Source organism: Helicoverpa armigera, chromosome 10 (assembly GCF_030705265.1).
Source record: "Helicoverpa armigera isolate CAAS_96S chromosome 10, ASM3070526v1, whole genome shotgun sequence".
In the NCBI taxonomy this organism is placed as follows: Eukaryota; Metazoa; Arthropoda; class Insecta; order Lepidoptera; family Noctuidae; genus Helicoverpa; species Helicoverpa armigera.
In genome coordinates, this window is record NC_087129.1 from 9151127 (window position 1) to 9168898 (window position 17772).

At 35.6% G+C, this 17772-nt stretch overlaps 1 protein-coding gene across 1 annotated transcript in view; it reads left to right on the forward strand.

Annotated features, from left to right (window-relative positions):
• The first annotated feature begins 246 nt into the window (after nucleotides 1–246).
• Nucleotides 247–17772, forward strand: part of Ome (omega) — a 63259-nt gene continuing 45733 nt past the window's right edge. The window contains exon 1 of the mRNA XM_064036547.1: nucleotides 247–672. The gene's annotated coding sequence lies outside the window, so the exon portion shown is untranslated. The remainder of the gene's footprint in view (nucleotides 673–17772) is intronic.

The window sequence follows — 17772 nt, forward strand, 5'->3', positions numbered from 1 at the left end:
TTTCCTATTGATGGTGACAGCAAACTTTATTGAAAAGAAAACTTCGTGAAAGTCTCAAGGTTATGAATGAACTGAAAGTGAATCTGTATCATTAAGTGTGCAAGCTCTATTTACTCCACGTGCCTCCATAGCATTACATAAACACGATTTGTTTATGTACCTATATTATATAATTGTACACCATAAGTTGAAGCAAGTGTACTTGCCTTTACTGTTAGGCGGAGCGCGGCAGTCGCTATCCACCATTCGTCGGCGCTACACTCGCGACCAAATGTTTTGTTTAGTACAATAGCGAGCGTCTACTTCATAAACACGCACACTGTTTATGTTTACAAACATGGGCCCATTTAAACTGTGCCCATTGGTTGGGCAGCAAGTGTAAACTATTGATTAATTAATGATTAGTCAGAGCGAAATGGAAATTCGGTTTCGCTGACTGCTTCTTAAAAACTTTTCACAGTTTTCAAAGTGAAGTAAACCAGTATTAGTGACAAAGTATTTATTAGTGCAGTGTTAGACATGTTTCTAATTTATTGATAAAGTGGTTTAATATTTAAAATAAGTTTAGGAAGTTAGTTCAATTGTTTTTAATGTGAGTGAACTACGAGAGATAGAACGTTTTGAATTTAAGAAAACTTTTCTTCGTAGAAAATAATATAGGTACAAATTTAGGTGAGTCTAAAATAGTTTTTTTTTCTTTATTACTCTTTATTTTCTAATGTTATAGGTATCTAGTTTTTAATAGAACTTCTTAACAATATCTCTCATCAAAGAAAATTGGGAAAACAAATGAATATTTTCGCGCGCAGAAGCTAGATTTAAATAGTGTTACTTAGTAATAAGCAGTTCTTATGTGGTGTATAATGTGTCAACTGAATAAATAAACAAGTGAATGTCACATTAACTATTTTACTTGTAACTATGCTACTTTATGATACTTTTATATTTATTTTGTTTCATTTTTTTGTATATATTTTATAGCCATCAACAATTTTTTAATAAGAATTATCCAGGGTTAGGTTAGGTTAGAAATTTTAGGGCATACATTTTATATTTTATGACATGTACATTCGGTGTTTTCAGTAGGTACATTCGATTTTGCGAAAGTAATCAAATTAATAGACGTGTCTGCATACGTGCCAATATATTTTTTAAGTATAACACCACTTTTAAACATGCATTTACTGTAGATACTGTAGATCGTAAAATATTATTTAACAATGGTAACACGGTCTTTGCAAGGCCAGGTTAAATAACTGAAGTGTCATAAAACTCATAAATATAACAAGGGCTGTTAAATGTAAACTGTGTAGTTAGAAAGTTTCAGCCCTTGGGCTGTGGGCATGTTCGCTTGAAACACTGCCTTCAATGTTCAAATTTTAATGAGACAACTTTGAATTCTTGGTTGATGTTGTTAAATGAAGTTAAAATAGATGTACCTAAGAGTCTTTGTTTCATAATCATCAGCCTTTTAACGTCCCATTGCTGGGTACATACCTCCTCTCACACAGATTGAGCGTTAATCATTACGCTTGCTTATTGCGGGTTGGTGATTTCAGTCCAGGTTTCCTCGAGATGTTTTCCTTCACCTTAAAACAGTCATTGGTGTTCGAGATACTTATGATGTAGTAAGAAAGTAGATATAAAAATAGTTTATGTTTAACTAGCTGTTGCCCGCGACTTCGTCTGCGTGAGCAATATAGAATTTCAAATTTCGTTTATTTAATCATTCATTGCTCAACCTCCATAGGTGATAGCGTGATAATATATAGCCTATGTGTTGAACCAGCCCCCAGGTAATAGTCATGCAAAATTTGATTTAAATCCATGCAGTACTTTTTGAGTTTATCCGGGACAAACATACAGACAAACAGATAAACAGACATACAGACAAAAATTCTAAAAACTACATATTTGGGTTCAGAATCGATTATGGATCATCCCCCAAGTATTCTTTAAAAAAAATATTCAATGTACAGTTTTGACTTTCCTATCATTTTATTATATGTATAGATAGATAACTTTATAACTTTAAGGCTAAATAAATAGAGAACGATTTTGCTAGTACAGTTATTCAGAAATATGTATCTCAACCTTTATAAATTGCCTTTAAACCCTTTACTAATTGTACGATTAATATCTTTAAACATAGACTTGTTTTAGTTTCTTGTGCAAGTCAAGCGCGCGACCTTAATTATAACATACCAAGACGTTATATGCAGTTGCTATTATTGTAATTAATAATCGTAAATGTGTAATATACTATGAAATAAAATGTTATAAGAAGTTAAGAGTGCCATTCCGATTTGACAATTTTTTTGATTTTTACAAGTACTTTTGTCTCTTATCTAGTGAATGCCCAAATATGTCTTAGATACTCAGGTACCTACGTACTTTGTACGAAAATCACCCATAAAATCAACTTCAAATACGATAGAATTATGGGTAAATATACCTAATGTGCACCAGATGCCGTAAATAGCAAAACTTTCAAAGAAAAGTTACACGCGTTTCACATTTTGATTTAACCGCAAAAGTTGCATACTTACCTATATACTTCAAATCGAGCGTGTTTAACTACTAAAATGTTACGATCTTGTTATATTTTGAACTTCAAAGTTTGGAATACCATTTGAGAGTTTACATGTTTGTTGCCCTAACTTCTTTTGCAATCGAGTTTTGAGATGCAGAAATGTGTCGTGGTCGAACTGTTTTAGATGTTCATAAAATGTTTACAGATCTGATTTGTAAAAATAGAACTCAGTGTTTTGACTTAAAGTCTTTTTTAGTGTATTTTTACTTTTCTTCCATTTACCCAGCACTTATTGCGATGTTAAAAAAATCTTCCCCAATGTGTTGGTAAGTATGTAATTTTCTTTTACATCTGAACGAAAGTGAACTCCTGAAGAAGTTTGTGTACCTAAGATACTTAGGTACAACTTTTCTTTACCCAGTACATAGCTCTTATTGCGATATTGAAAAACCTTCACAAAATTTTACCTATGATATTTTCTTCATATCGATAACCTGTCAAAGTTCGTGTACCTACCTAAGACAGGTTAGAGCTATAAAATATCAGTGTAAATACTATAAAGAGGTACAAGGCAAGCAAACGACCTCACCCGTCTCTTCCAGCCGAGCGGGTCCTTGGAGGCTGTGCAGGACATCTGTCGATTGGAGCGCACTACCCTTGGAGTGACCGCGGGGAAAATAACCACTTATCGTGTTAAAGTGGTTGGAACCGTGATGTCGTTGGAGTTTGAAGTTATTATTATTAGTTATAAAAATGTGTTTAAAATATGGTTTGCGTTACAAAAATTGCATTTGAGTAATTTTAACTGTAAATAAATAGTTTTCTGTTTTTTAACGTCCCGAAACTGCCTTGTCATATTTAAAATTTGAATAGATTCTAACATAATTATTATGCTATCTTTAGTTTTATTGAGTATCAAGCATTAAGCTACTTTGAGAATGAATACATAATCAAACACTTTTGTCGATAAATATCATATGCCTAATATCCTCAAAGTTTTTAGCGAGTAAAGTATATTATAATATTTTAGATTTCATAAATGAAAAAGAGTTTATTATTCCTAATTATATTTTTCCTTGTTCTTCTTCTTAATCCTATGTTCAATATTTTTTGATTTATTAATATTATATTGCATGCCAATTGGTAAAATATGGCGGATCTTTTTACCCTTATGTAACAACATCATTGTAACCCGTATTTGCAATAATAAATATCTTTATCTTTATCTTTAGTAGTTCTATAGAACGATTTTCTTATATGGCAAGATTCCACCAAAACGTCTTTGCATCGGTCCACACTTGCACAGTGTTCGGGCACAAAGGTTGCAATTTTAGAAGGTTTTAGAAATGTTCGCACACAATATGTTAGTCGTTTCCAGAGCAGGTAGACCAGAAAGAACATTTGTGTGCGGTACAGCGGTGGAATCACGCCTTAAGATAAACTCGTGTGTGTAGATCAGATATCTTGTGTTGGTATCAAAAGATATTTGATTGGTCGGATCTGATTTTCAGAGGGATTGAGATCGCTTGATTCTCTTTGAAAGGAATTTAAAACACAAAAAAAAAAACATATAAGTAGCACGAATATACAAGCAAGGCTCTTTGTTTTTGGTTGAATTGGTGCCTTGCAAATTTTTCCCGAAAGTTTTTGAAAAAAATCTCTTGGAAACTTTCAATTACAGGTGTATCTATATTGCTTAGATATTTTACCTAAGAAGGATGATGTTATCATACCTACTCTCAAAAAATATGCCTTCGCTAAAAATGATGATTATTTTATTTTTTAACTGTTTAAGATTAGCTTTCCTCACACACGTTATCTTTACACTAGTCATTATACTCTCATGTTATGCCAATTCACTTGATTATAAGCCGACTGATAAATGAATCTTAACACCGATCATAGTTATTCAGCGTTAATGAGTACCAGGAATTCCTCATGTCTTTGGTCACGACTAGATTTTATGCTAACGCTCTGTAAACAATAGTATAGTTCTCAAACTTGTTTAGACATTCCTCTCAATTATTCTTCAAACTGTAGGTCCCGGCTGTCATAGAACATCCTTGGCAGTCGTTACGGGTAGTCAGAAGCCAGTAAGTCTGACACCAGTCTATCCAAGGGGTATCGGGTTGCCGGGGTAACTGGGTTGAGGAGGTCAGATAGGCAGTCGCTTCTTGTAAAGCACTGGTACTCAGCTGAATCTGGTTAGACTGGACGCCGACCCCAACATAGTTGGTAAAAGGCTCGAAGGATGGTGAGGATGATGTACAAACAAATATACATAAATAGAGCGACAAGCACATTATCCTCCTTTGCCTAATCGGGTAAAAAATTGAAAGCCGAAGTGTTAATATTTTTTTTAGGACAGCCACATTGTGTACAAAAATTAACATTCATAAACATAACACTGTTATTATTTTTAATTAACCCTCGCATACTCGGAAGTTCAAAGGAGCGATATCATTCCAGTCATAAAAACACATTATACTAACGACAGTTAAAATAAAACCGGCCAAGTGCGAGTCGGACTCGTGCACGAAGGGTTCCGTAAATTACAGTTAAATCAACCTATCTCAAAAACTATAAGAGATACTTTGATCAAACCAAAAATCGTTGAAAGAGTTAATTAGCATGCATCACCTCTATTTTTTTTAGAATTTTATACCCCGTAGTTATAAAAATAGAGGGGGGGGGACATACTTTTTACGACTTTGAGAGCTGATATCTCAAAAACCGTTCACTTTAAGAAAAATGTTTTTTAGAAAACTTTATATCATTTTAAAAGACCTTTTCATTGATACCCCACACGGGTATGTACATCGAAAAAAAAAATTTCATCCCTCAGTTACATGTATGGGGGGCCCCACCCCCAATTCTTTTTTTTACTATTTAGTGTCATATTTTTGTAGCGGTTCATACAACACATATTCCCATCAAATTTCATCACTGTAGTACTTATAGTTTCCGAGTAAATCGGCTGTGACAGACGGACAGACGGACAGACGGACAGACGGACAGACGGACAGACGGACATGACGAAACTATAAGGGTTCCGTTTTTGCCATTTTGGCTACGGAACCCTAAAAATGGGAAGGCACATACAAAGTAGGTCAAAATTCAAATGAAACATCAAAGAACAGCGAAGTTTTGAATTAACCGTCTAAATTATTCCATACACCGGTTTTACGGTTTTCCATAGCGTGAAAATCGTACTTTACCGTTTCATTTTATATTCATGTAAGTGTCGTGTTCTTAGGAGTAATTATGTGAGATTCGTGTGGAATAATAATTATTGCCGTGAGCTTGTCTATGTTTAGTGAAAACGTATAATCACGTTTTTTTTTACTATCCAATTTATTCATAATTGGCTGGTTTCCTCATTTTCACCCGCGTCCTCAAATAATTAATAAACAGAATTAAGAAATTGTACTCAATGATGAACTGAAAGTTGTACCGATTTTTGATAATTTTGAAGAAGTTAACTTTAACAATCTTACACCAAACACTTACACAACAGGAGCTTTATTTTTTCTGAGTAAGAGTATGCAGATAGAGAGTGGAATAATAAGTGAGAGACAGACTTTTAAACATAATACAACTAATACAAGATGTAAAGAAAAACCTAATGATATGTCTATACAGTATGATTATGCACTACCTATGCACATAGTGCGCCATACGGATAGAAAGTCGCTCTCGGGTATTGGTACTTACCGACAACTCACTTCCTCATAATATTGACGCTAAAACTAGCCTTTCTAGACTTTAATACTGGTGATCTATTACATATAATAAATCTGTAAAAAAACTGTGTCTGTACATTGAATATATTTAAAAAATAATAATTGGGCGGGGTTTAGAAACAGTAATGGAGCACAAATCCAAAAAAAAATCTATTACATATAATAAATCTGTAAAAAACTGTGTCTGTACATTGAATATATTTAAAAAATAATAATTGGGCGGGGTTTAGAAACAGTAATGGAGCACAAATCCAAAAAAAAATTCTGTCTGTATGTCTGTTTGTTTGTACACGCTAATCTTCGGAACTACTGAACGGATTTCAATGATTTTTTCTGTGTTGTATCAGTATTAAGCCTGGTCAACATATAGGCTATAATTTATCTTCGAAACTTGAAGACCTGATGCAGAACACCAACAGACCAACAAAACTATAAGAGATACAAAAATGGTGCCATGGCAAAAATTGTTTCATATGATGAGCATTTTCAGCTGAGATAATAAATTTTAAGATCTGGAACACCTGATGTGGAACCCCAAGAGCCCAGCTTCTCTGTACCATATACAGGTATGACGTTTTAGCAAAAGTTGTTCAATTTGATAAGCACTTTCTATTGACTTATACAAATTGAAGATCTAAAACACCTGATGTGGAATTCCAGGAGCCCAGCTAGACAATAGCATATAAAGATATGACGTTTTAGCAAAAGTGGTTCAACCTGATAAGCACTCTCTATTGACGTATATACATCGAAGATCTGGAACACCTGATGTGGAACTTCAAGAGCAATACTACACTTGAAATGTATAGAAATGAATGTTATGAAATAGGTGGTATGGTGAATCAAAAAAAGTAATTAGTCCGTCTTTTAGATAATCCTAAAATAATGGACACGTATTTTTTCTTTTCTCCTTCTCACAAACAAATAATAACGAAGATACAACTTGAATGTTGTGTTAAGTCACTGCTTAGTACAAATTTTACATACCTAGACGTGGCGTCACGAGCCCCCACTCTCCGAATTTGTTGCGTTATATCTCATTATTATTTTGTATGTCTCTTCCAGACCTCGGGACTACAGAGTTCCGAATTTTTGGGAGGCAAACGTGGGGCCGAAGCCAACACTCTGAAGCCCTTTTGAGACAACTTTAATGAAATGGTGAAACAAAACCGACGATTATTCCTTTATGCACTATAGAAATGAACTCGAGGACAATCCCCGGTGGACGTCGTTAAAAAAAAGACAATCCCCGGTTCTGTGCTATACCATTGCTAACTGTTGATGAAAACTACTTGGGATATGAGCGGCTGATGTGTGAGGATACCTCGGCGGATTTTAAACGCAGATTACGCGCTCCCTCTGGATCACTTACCACGAGACACCTATCCTCCGAGCAGGGCTACTAACCCTGCTCTAGCGACTCCACTCTGGACGGCCAAGCCAAGCCAGAGGCGTGAGACCTACCCCCGTCATGGTTCACTCCGACCGGCCGGAGATGGGGGACAGTATACTCTCCCTGGAGAACTCAGTATATATAGCCCCGCGGGGTCGCTACTCCCCGTCATCAGCCTCAGATATCCTGCGGTGCTTATATCTCATTATTATTGTCGTTATTATCTCAAGAGCCTTTGTCCCAATTATGTTAGAGTCGACTTCCAGTCACCATGCAACTGAGTACCAGTATTTTACAAGGAGCGACTGCCTATCTGAGCTCCACAACCCAGTTACCCGCTCAACCCAATACCCCTTGGTAAAACTGGTCAGACTTACTGGCATCTGACTACCCATAACGACTGCCAAGAATGTTCAATGACAGCCGGAACCTACAGTTACCTACAGTATCCCCTCCAAATAACGGTGATTGGTATCCAAAATATACGTAGAAAGTACATACGAACTTAGAAAAGTTACATTGGCAGGTACTTGCCAGACCTGAAATCAAAGACGTACGCTCATACTTGAGAGATTGGTTCTCTACCCACTAAACCACCACGACTTTCACTAAGTCATCACGACTTTGTTATCTCAGTAACATTTAATGTTTTTTTACCTAATATTACGTGTAATATTTTTGACACACACAACTTAAATGCGGACTAATTAGAATCACTACTTTTATCCCCATGGTCACGTCTTTTGCGGTTCAGTTCTCAGCGTTTTGTTTAGTCTGCTGTGCTTTTGCCGTTGAAGTACAAAAATTAAATATATGGAACGTTTCTAATGGCTATGCGTATTCCGTTGTTTTCAAGTCAACGGGCCCTTAAAATTCAATATCAGACGGTTCAGGTCTTTGATTTTGCTGACCCCGTAGTCGCTGGCATAAGGGACTTTATCCGCGTACGAAGTCGCGGGCAGAAGCTAGTTATTAATATACAAAACATGTGGTATCTTCTTGGATTAGCGAGCAGTTGTAAATGAGGCTTGGAAAGTCGGAACAAAACTGTCATTAGCTTCAAGTGAAAGGTACTAAGTGATTTGTTCCGAACTGTTAATGTAATGTATGATTGTGTGTATATGTATGTGTATATGTTATGTAAGATTACATATTATAATGCACTTGGTGCAATATGGATGAAGGTGATTATCCCATTTTTCAATGCACAAACGAATTGGTCGTAAGCTATTTTGCGACGTTGTATGTATTTATTTTATGAGACTGTGTATGTATCAGCAATTATGATGAAAATCTCGGTGCGGTGGTTATTAAGCAGCTTATTTATATTAATATTGTAGAAAATAAAAAAAAAAACGTATTTGAAAATATCGTATAAACCCTTGAGATTATTTCTTACAACTATATATAACACAAGCCCTTTTGCCACCATATTCTTTTTCGAGGAATTCCTTTGGGAAACCGCGCTGAGATTTCGACGCATATATCGTAAGGATTTCTTATACGAGAGGCAATATTGTTGATTAAAATGAGATTTGGAGAAATGATACGTATTGAGTGCTTAGAGACTGGAACTGTAGGGTTTATCGTAATCGAAAAAGATGGAATCTACACAGTATTTTGTAAAGATATTTACAAAACAAAATATCTGGCTTCAATTCCAAGAATGATTACACTCAGATTCAAGAGAGATCGAAGAAGATTGAACTTTTCACCCTGGGTCGAAGATCTAGAGGCCGCCCCAAAACACGATAAATTGTCACAGTGATGAAGAATATGACTAGTGCTAGGGGTCCGAGAGCGAAGTCATAGGTAGAGCGGAATGAAGGAAAAAAAAACAGGAAAGCTGAACCCACCACCTTGTGGGATACATAGCAGGTAATAGCGAAGTAATACACAGATTAATAAAACGACTGTCTTCCATAAACTAATAATTTGTATCTATTACCATTATTACCCTATGACAAATACTGACTACAGCGCGGTGATAGAAAAACCCGGCGCCAACTTTTACCTCTACGTAAAGGAATAGAGAATCCAGGAATGCGTCATGATTCATCAGTTAGGTCTGTATTACTGGTACTATCAGCATGTTTTATTAAACTTATAAGGTAAATTGCTAGCAGCCTACTAGTAAAAGTAGCTATTATGATAGTTTATAAGGATGTATGTCTTTAGGTGTATGACTGGTTCATGTAAAAATTAGTAGATGGACTGTGATGGAGATGGCAGAAGTATAGCTGACCTATTAGAATAACATATAGAGAACCTTTTATCCATGTACGTAAAGTAGTTCCCTTGGGCTACAGATAAACCCGCGGACCTCAGTTTGTATAGTGAAATAATCTTCATGCTCTATTAACCATGATTCCCAAAGTTGAATGGACCTTTTATCAAACGAAACTTTAGTCATATCAATATCGTTCTGAGTGACATAATGAAGAAATAATTCACTGTGTATCGAGCTCTTTATACAATAGTTCAGTAAAGTCAGAGACAAAAGGAACGGAAACTAGATTCTTAGGTAATTAACACTTATCATTTGATCTGGGTCGAGTATGCGAGTAATAGGGATTTATCTCGCTTAATCTGCGTGTATAGTGTACAAGTACCAATTAGTATGAAGCGTACAAGAGGATTTCTAGTGTTATCCTTATATTATTTTATTTATCGCGCTATTTATGCAAGGTGAAAATGATGTACATATGTCAAACCGGGGTAGGAACGTTTTAAAAATCACATATTCGAAAGAATACTTTTAATCCATATAGGACAATTTTATATAATATATACAAATTGACAAAATGTAAATTATATTTATCGAACGCGTATTTATTTTTCTAAGTGAAAAAAAAATACCTTCTATTTCGAAGAATTTGTTTTTATACAGTAAATTCTATGGAAACGGCATATATTAAGAAACCGATTTACCGACAGTCTCAATTCAATTTATTATACGTCACTGAAAAACTGTCTCTTCTCCTACATCAGAAACATCAATTTGCCAAAGAAATATGTATACTATTGCATTGTTAAGACGTCTACGTAAGACTCAGTTGCACCATTTAACCAAACCATAACCAGCCGTGAAATTGGCGCCCATCGGTCAAATCGGCGATTTGACCGCTGAAAATGTTCGGTTGCTGTTACAATTAAATGGTGTAACTCACCGTTAAACTGCTGTTTACTATGCAAAAGCCAAGGGCAACTAGGGACATTTTAATGTAGGACGAATGTTTTGAAATTATGTAGTATTTGCCGTCAAATCACTTGAGTGTGCGTGCTATTTTGAAATGAAGTAAAGTGGTCACAATATCGGAATGGCCTGTTATTTGTGGTATACAATTGTGGACTATTTTTGGGTTATTTCTATTTAGGTACTCTCCAAGGACACTTTAGTATTTAAATTGTTCTATCAAATATAATTATTAACCATTTTTGGTCTACGTATTTTACGGGTACATGTTTTAGAAACAGGAAACAGTTTAAAGGGTTTTAAACTTTTGTGATTTGTACACTTATTTATAAATAATATAATCGGGGATTAAACTACTACTGACTTCTAGATGTCAGTCCACCAATTGACCACGCTCAGTGCAATTCGGCCGAATGGTCGGGAAAATGAAAAGGTATCACTTTCGCGTTTAGTCCCAATTATTGATAAGAACGCATATTAGAATTAATATTTCTTTATTTACAATTAAAATGTTTGGGGTTCCTCGAAATGTCATAAATTACATTTTGAATCATTAATCGTTAGATTACAGTTGACAGAATTTATCTTAACAAAAGGTCAGACTCGATAATACGGAGATAAAACGAAAAAATTAACGTAACAATAATGAAGCATCTATCTGTTGGACAGATTAAAACAATTTGTTTTGTCAACGACTGATATGATAACCAGATGGAGGGGTGAAGTCCGGGTGATATAGTGTAACTTAGGGAAATCCTAGTCCCATGGACTAATGTTATTTATTGACTGATGGTGGAGTACAAATGGCAGGTCCCATCGACGAGGTTTTCGTATAACACATAATATGACTCACTCACTCACGGTTTAAAATAACTGTGGTCACCTAAACATCAAAATCCTACAGAAATTGATATAGTTGCTGAGTCTTTTTGTGCCATCAAAGGCTTTACAGAGTTTTAAAGAATTAGTTATTTTCACAAACCTAACGCAAGTCGCAGCCAATACTTACTTAAAAGTAAGTAAAAATACATCTATACAAAATACATTTATTTCAGTTTTCCCACACGTACAAAACAAAAGACAATTTAATAGCCTAGCCATAAAACATAGATACAGCTATTTTAATCAGGGAAAAGACGTGGGTGTTCCAAAACAAATAGTAAAAACTTTCCTTATAACCAAACTTTTAGTGTTTACGTAGACAGCCCTTTGTCCCGGATGTCGTCCTTTTGTTTGTTGTCACTATATTTATGGATAGACTGTAGTCTGTAGTAAAAAGTTTTTATACAGCATGTATTGTTTATTACATACCTAAGTGTTGTCTCTCATTTCTATCATTTGAACATCTTTGGCAGTCGTTACGGGTAGTTACAAGCCAGTAAGTCTAACAATCAGTCTTACCAAGAGTTATTGGGTTGCCTGAATGACTGGGTTGAGGAGGTAGATTAAGCAGTCGCTCCTTGTACATCACTGGTACTCAGCTGCATCCGGTTAGACTAGAAGCCGACCCCAACATATTTGGGGTTTTTGGGAAAAGGCTAGGCAGATGATACCTGAATGTTGACAAAAATATTAGATTCTTTAAGAAAGTGAAACTTAAACGCAAAATACTTCTGAATGCTGTTAATGGTGTTTTCTCAGTAGTTATTCATTTAAAGAACATACGCACATACAAGTCAAATTCAGGACCCCCTCTTTTGAGTTAGTTAAATATCAATGAAGGCTTCCTTTATTAATGAATAATTAAGCGTACACTTCCCTATAGAATACACATGGGCCTAATTGAAAAACCCACCATACGCGTAGTTATAATTTGTTGGCTGTTAGGTATTATTATCATATACATATTTGAGTATTAATTATTCAATACTTATTCAGAGTGATAGGTTGTTATGAATTTTTTAACGGGTTCAACATGAAATATAAATATTTACCCAATATGTAAGCAGAGTAATTTCTACGTGGAAGAAGATTTATTATAAATCGAATATCTACGACTAATTTCTTCCGCAGCTTTGTCTGAAAATTTTATGGTTAAGTATATGCAGTTTAGGTATTGGAGGAAAAATATTTTATGTACTATTTATTAATTCGGGGTACAAACTATGAATGTGACTTATGTATATTTTTCATCCCAAGAAATATTAGGCTTCCAAAAAACCATGAGTAGCCTAAGATAAGGGGATTTTTTTGAACACACAATTTGTTTTGTACTGATCTTTTATTACTGAATTCTTCTTAGAACAAAATTATTTATTTAAACTGTGTGTCACGCAGAAAAAGTCCCGAGTCAACTGATAGTGACCAGTGTGATTTGTTTTGTTTCGAGCACGGAAGAAGGAAAGATAACGGAGATGCCTTTAGGAAGGTCAAGCGATTTCATCAAAATCAATCTGTTAAATATCTTTATTGATTGTTTTTTTTTATAAGTGGTGAGTTTCATAGAAGGCATGGTTTAGTAACGTTGCGCGTCCTCCGAACACCCGCATTTTGGCTCGCCAATTTCTTAAAAGATTGTGCGCTATGACATCTTTTCTTTTTTTGGGAAATCATCGAATGACCCCTTCCGTTGTGGGTTAGCTACGTGAAGGAGTGTCAGACTCTTACTGACTAAAATCCATCATGTTCCTTCTTAAGCCCTTTATACATACCAGGGCCTCACTGACTCTTTTTCGAACAATCCCGCAGCCCCGGCAGGCCTTGGCCCTGCTGGACCCTGCGGGCCGACACAGGTCTGTTGTCTTATTCAGGCCTACGGTGGAAGGGAGTCGTCTCTCCACACTCGGCGCGTCTTTCACGTTTAGTGCTATGACATCTCCGCTAGTCATTTGGTTCACCATTGTTGAGAGACTTCATTTTGTTTACCCTTTTGACAGTTCTTGTTTATAAGTCTGTTTGTAAACCAACACAATGTTGATATGAGTTAGAAAGATCAACGGTGATTCAAACATGACATGTCATTATTTATTTGTCTTTCAAGGGCTAGGTCATTGTTTTGTTGGTCAATTGAGTTCAAGGTTTCTGACAGTAGCAGATTATGGTTATGAGTAAAAGTAACATAAAGACAGTGAAAGTACTTATTTACTAAAGAATTCTCGTTTTGTTTATATTAACAGTAATTTAACGATAAGTGGAAATAATTGAAAAAAATACTCAAGTATCATTATATAGTACTATAAAAAAGAAACAGACCAGTTTGAATTTCGAACACCGTCTAAAATCCAAAAGAAAATTCTTCAAACTCTTTGGAACCCAGCGTTCTAAATGACGGCACTATCACATAATACACGGGATTCGTAAAGGAATCCCCTGTTTCACGATGTCTCATGGGCCGCAACTATGCCCGTTGTTTCCTTCCGTCAGTTTCCTACTATTTGACATCTGTGTGTATGACGCAGCGACCAGGGGCTACCCATGTCTCTGTATGAGTATTGTGCTATCTGTGTTATGGAGTTTTGAGGTTTTGGGTTTGTTTAGGTATTAATGGGTATTTGTAGATGGTAATAAAAATATTATATTATTAAGAACGGATGAAAAATGGACGTCAAGATATATTAATTTTTGAAGGCTATTCATTAATGCAACTGAAATATCGGCTATGAAAGCATATAGGTACTCCACTAATCCAAAATGATCATCTGTTAGGTATCTTACATACTATTACTTTCGATTTTGCAAGAGACTATTTAATTTTTTTATTCCGCATAAAAACCAACAAACAACAATTTCACAGCCCAAAAAGGTACCACAAGTAAAAGTCACATTGCACATTATCCGCGGTACGCATACAAATCACGATTACAACACTATTCTTATGTTGTACAGTCAACTTCAAGTCAGTGGTAACAGTTTTATAGGAAAATCGTACTTATTACTATTGAGTTAAGGTGCATGACAGTTACCACTAATGTGCAGTTTACTGTACATAACACTATGACGTCACAACATTCTTCACCTATAAAAGTAGCTTTGAATTATTAATCTGAACTACTTTCAAGTGTATGGGAAGTGACATGTGTAGGGCAATAATAGAACGGAAAAATTATACGTTATCAATCTTTCCAGGTATTTCTATTTAAAGAACAAAAAACCCGCGAAGTCGTTGTTTTTTAATACTAATTATAAGTTGACCTTCTAATTGGGTAGGTCATCTATCATGCACGAACTAAAGTGGTCATTTGTAGTAGTAGCTTAATAATTAGTGACCTTTATCTTGTCCAAGTAGTTTTGTACCCAATGAACAATTAGTGAGAGAAATTTAGAAAAAAATATATACACTTAATATATATAAATGTCGGATAGGCGGCGAAACACATCAGAATGGCACTATCGTCCGACATCAGTTAGGGTAATCAAGCAAAGAGATAACTCAAAGAAACTCAAAACTCAAACGAACTCAAAAGTCAAACGTTTATTCAAATTAGTCAGAACAAAAGACAGCCCCCAAAACGCCCGCCCTTCGCCACTTCCTATGTGTTTTGGCTTGGGGAGAAGAAGTGGCGGAACAAACTCCCCAGCAACACATGTCTGTCTGTTAGGTTAGAAGAACCTTTACACTTTAATTTCAAAAGACACTTTACACACTTTACAATATGGATCTACAACAGTACTACAACACTAGGCAATAACACTAGGTACACTACACGTAACGAAAGGCAGTATCGAGATGTGCGCAGCACGACGACTCGACCAAGACTGAGCTCCGCGGACGCCACGCCGACCACCACGACTCTGCCAAGCGCGCCAAAATGTTGTTTCACTGGAAACGCCACCAGAGGGCGTGCTTGCGTGACGTTTAGTGTCCGTACTAATGACAGTCTCCGACATAAATATATATAATTAATATAAACACTGCAGCATAAATCAGATAAATAGTTTAATAATTTCTCTTACATACAAATATATGCTTAACTAAACCTTACCCTACCTAAAAGTTTATTTATGCCCTCCCTTGCCCTAAGTTACGAATACTTCAGGTCAAAGCAATTTGTTTTGTTTTTCTTTCACATTTTTCTTTGTTAGCCGGTACTAGATAACTGACTCCTTTTATCTTCATATCATCTTTCAAGCTGTCTCTCAGTTTACCTTCTTAAATCTTTTTAGTTCAAAATCTTATATTTCGCCTAAGCAAACCAAAAAATACAATACAAACCCGTTAAACGCCACTCTTTATTATAAGACTACATAATAATATTTATCTAGTTCAGTATGAAAAATACGCAAAACAAATCAGCATAGATCATATTCTTCAAAACATCACCTGCCTAGCCTTTTCCCAACTATGATGTAGTCGGATTGTAGTTTAACCGGACGCAGTTGAGTACTAGTGTTTTACAAGGAGCGACTGCCTGTCGAACCTCCTCAACGCATTTACCCGGGCAACTCAATACCCCCTAGATAAGACTGGTTGTGAGACTTACTGGCTTGTGACTACTCGTAACGAGCGACTGCCAAAGATGTTCAAATGACACCCGATGACATCACAAAACATCAACATTCATAGAATATATCCAGTACATCATTCGTTACTCAACAAACATTTACACATTTCGTTAGCATCGAACAGCTGGTCTCCGAGACTCCGACATTCAAATTCAGTTCCAAAACTAACCACTACAAAGATAATATGGAAATCCCCACCAAAACGTAACTCTACACTCTTTGTGCTCTAGTTAAGGCATCCATCTGAATACCTTTAATAGCCAACAGGTTGATAGTAGACTGCACTAAATTACTCATTGAATAAACCACACTTTGCAAAATCAACTCTATTGGCACAACTTTAAAGTGCTTAATCGTCTGGTGCAATAGTAGGTTATTCGCTGTTCGCATGCAGATTAGGACCGTCTGTTACTTAAGAGTTACGTGTGAAGGTTGACTTTTTATTTGTTGTTTGTATTCATACTAACATGGTTTGCCAAGACAAGATGTTTTATTGTTTTGTCGTGGCGAATAAAAAAATAAGTACCTAGAGGTACATACAATAAGAACGTCCAGCACTTATCGTGAGGATAAGACAGTTGCGAGCGCACGAATTTAATTTTTTATTTTTATTGGCGTAGACAATTGAGAAAAAAATAAATATTTACGTACTTCTCTTAAAACACTGGAGAAAGAAAAGGAAGTCGATAAAAATAATGTAGTGCTTACTGACACGACAACCAATACGCCTTTATTGATTGTTGTCTAAAGAAAAGTATCACATTTACAGATTTCAAATGAATTGAGACATCCCAATGATGATTAAATTTCTAGGAATACTCAAGGAGTAAATTCGATAGATCTAGACACACGGCAGTGTGTCCGCCAAGTTCGAGCAAAAAAAGCGACACACCGGCCGTGGGTTATATTACACGAACCATTTCGGGCCAAATTCGACCCCCCTGTAACTCAAAATCTATTTTATTTACGCATATCAAAGGATGATGGGCAATTCTGTATGAACCCTGGCCTGATAACCAATAAAGTTCTAATGTATATTAGATTATTGCTTATACCCTAAAGTTACTGAAATAAAACAGTTCATGTCAAGAATCTACCGGAAATAAGTACAGTCGGGCACAAAAGATTTATACTTTTTGCACCATTTTTTTTTTGTTAAAATAAAATCCATAGTAGGAAAAATCATTGTATGATGTATTTTCGTCAACTCATCACTTATTTAAATAAGCCTAGGGTAGACTACCAATTAAAATCGGTCTTAACTAGGCATAATTGTTTTAATAGCAAAACAAAACATAAAAACTTTTACTTCTACCACCGTATATTATTTCCATTGTTGGAGATAGTATATCCTCGTTCTGCGGCACCAGGATAGTCGGCCCTGGGTAGTCGAATTATTACAAAAGTAGCGACCCACCCCAGCTTCGCACGGGAAAACAGTATTTATTCACTATTTAACGAATGT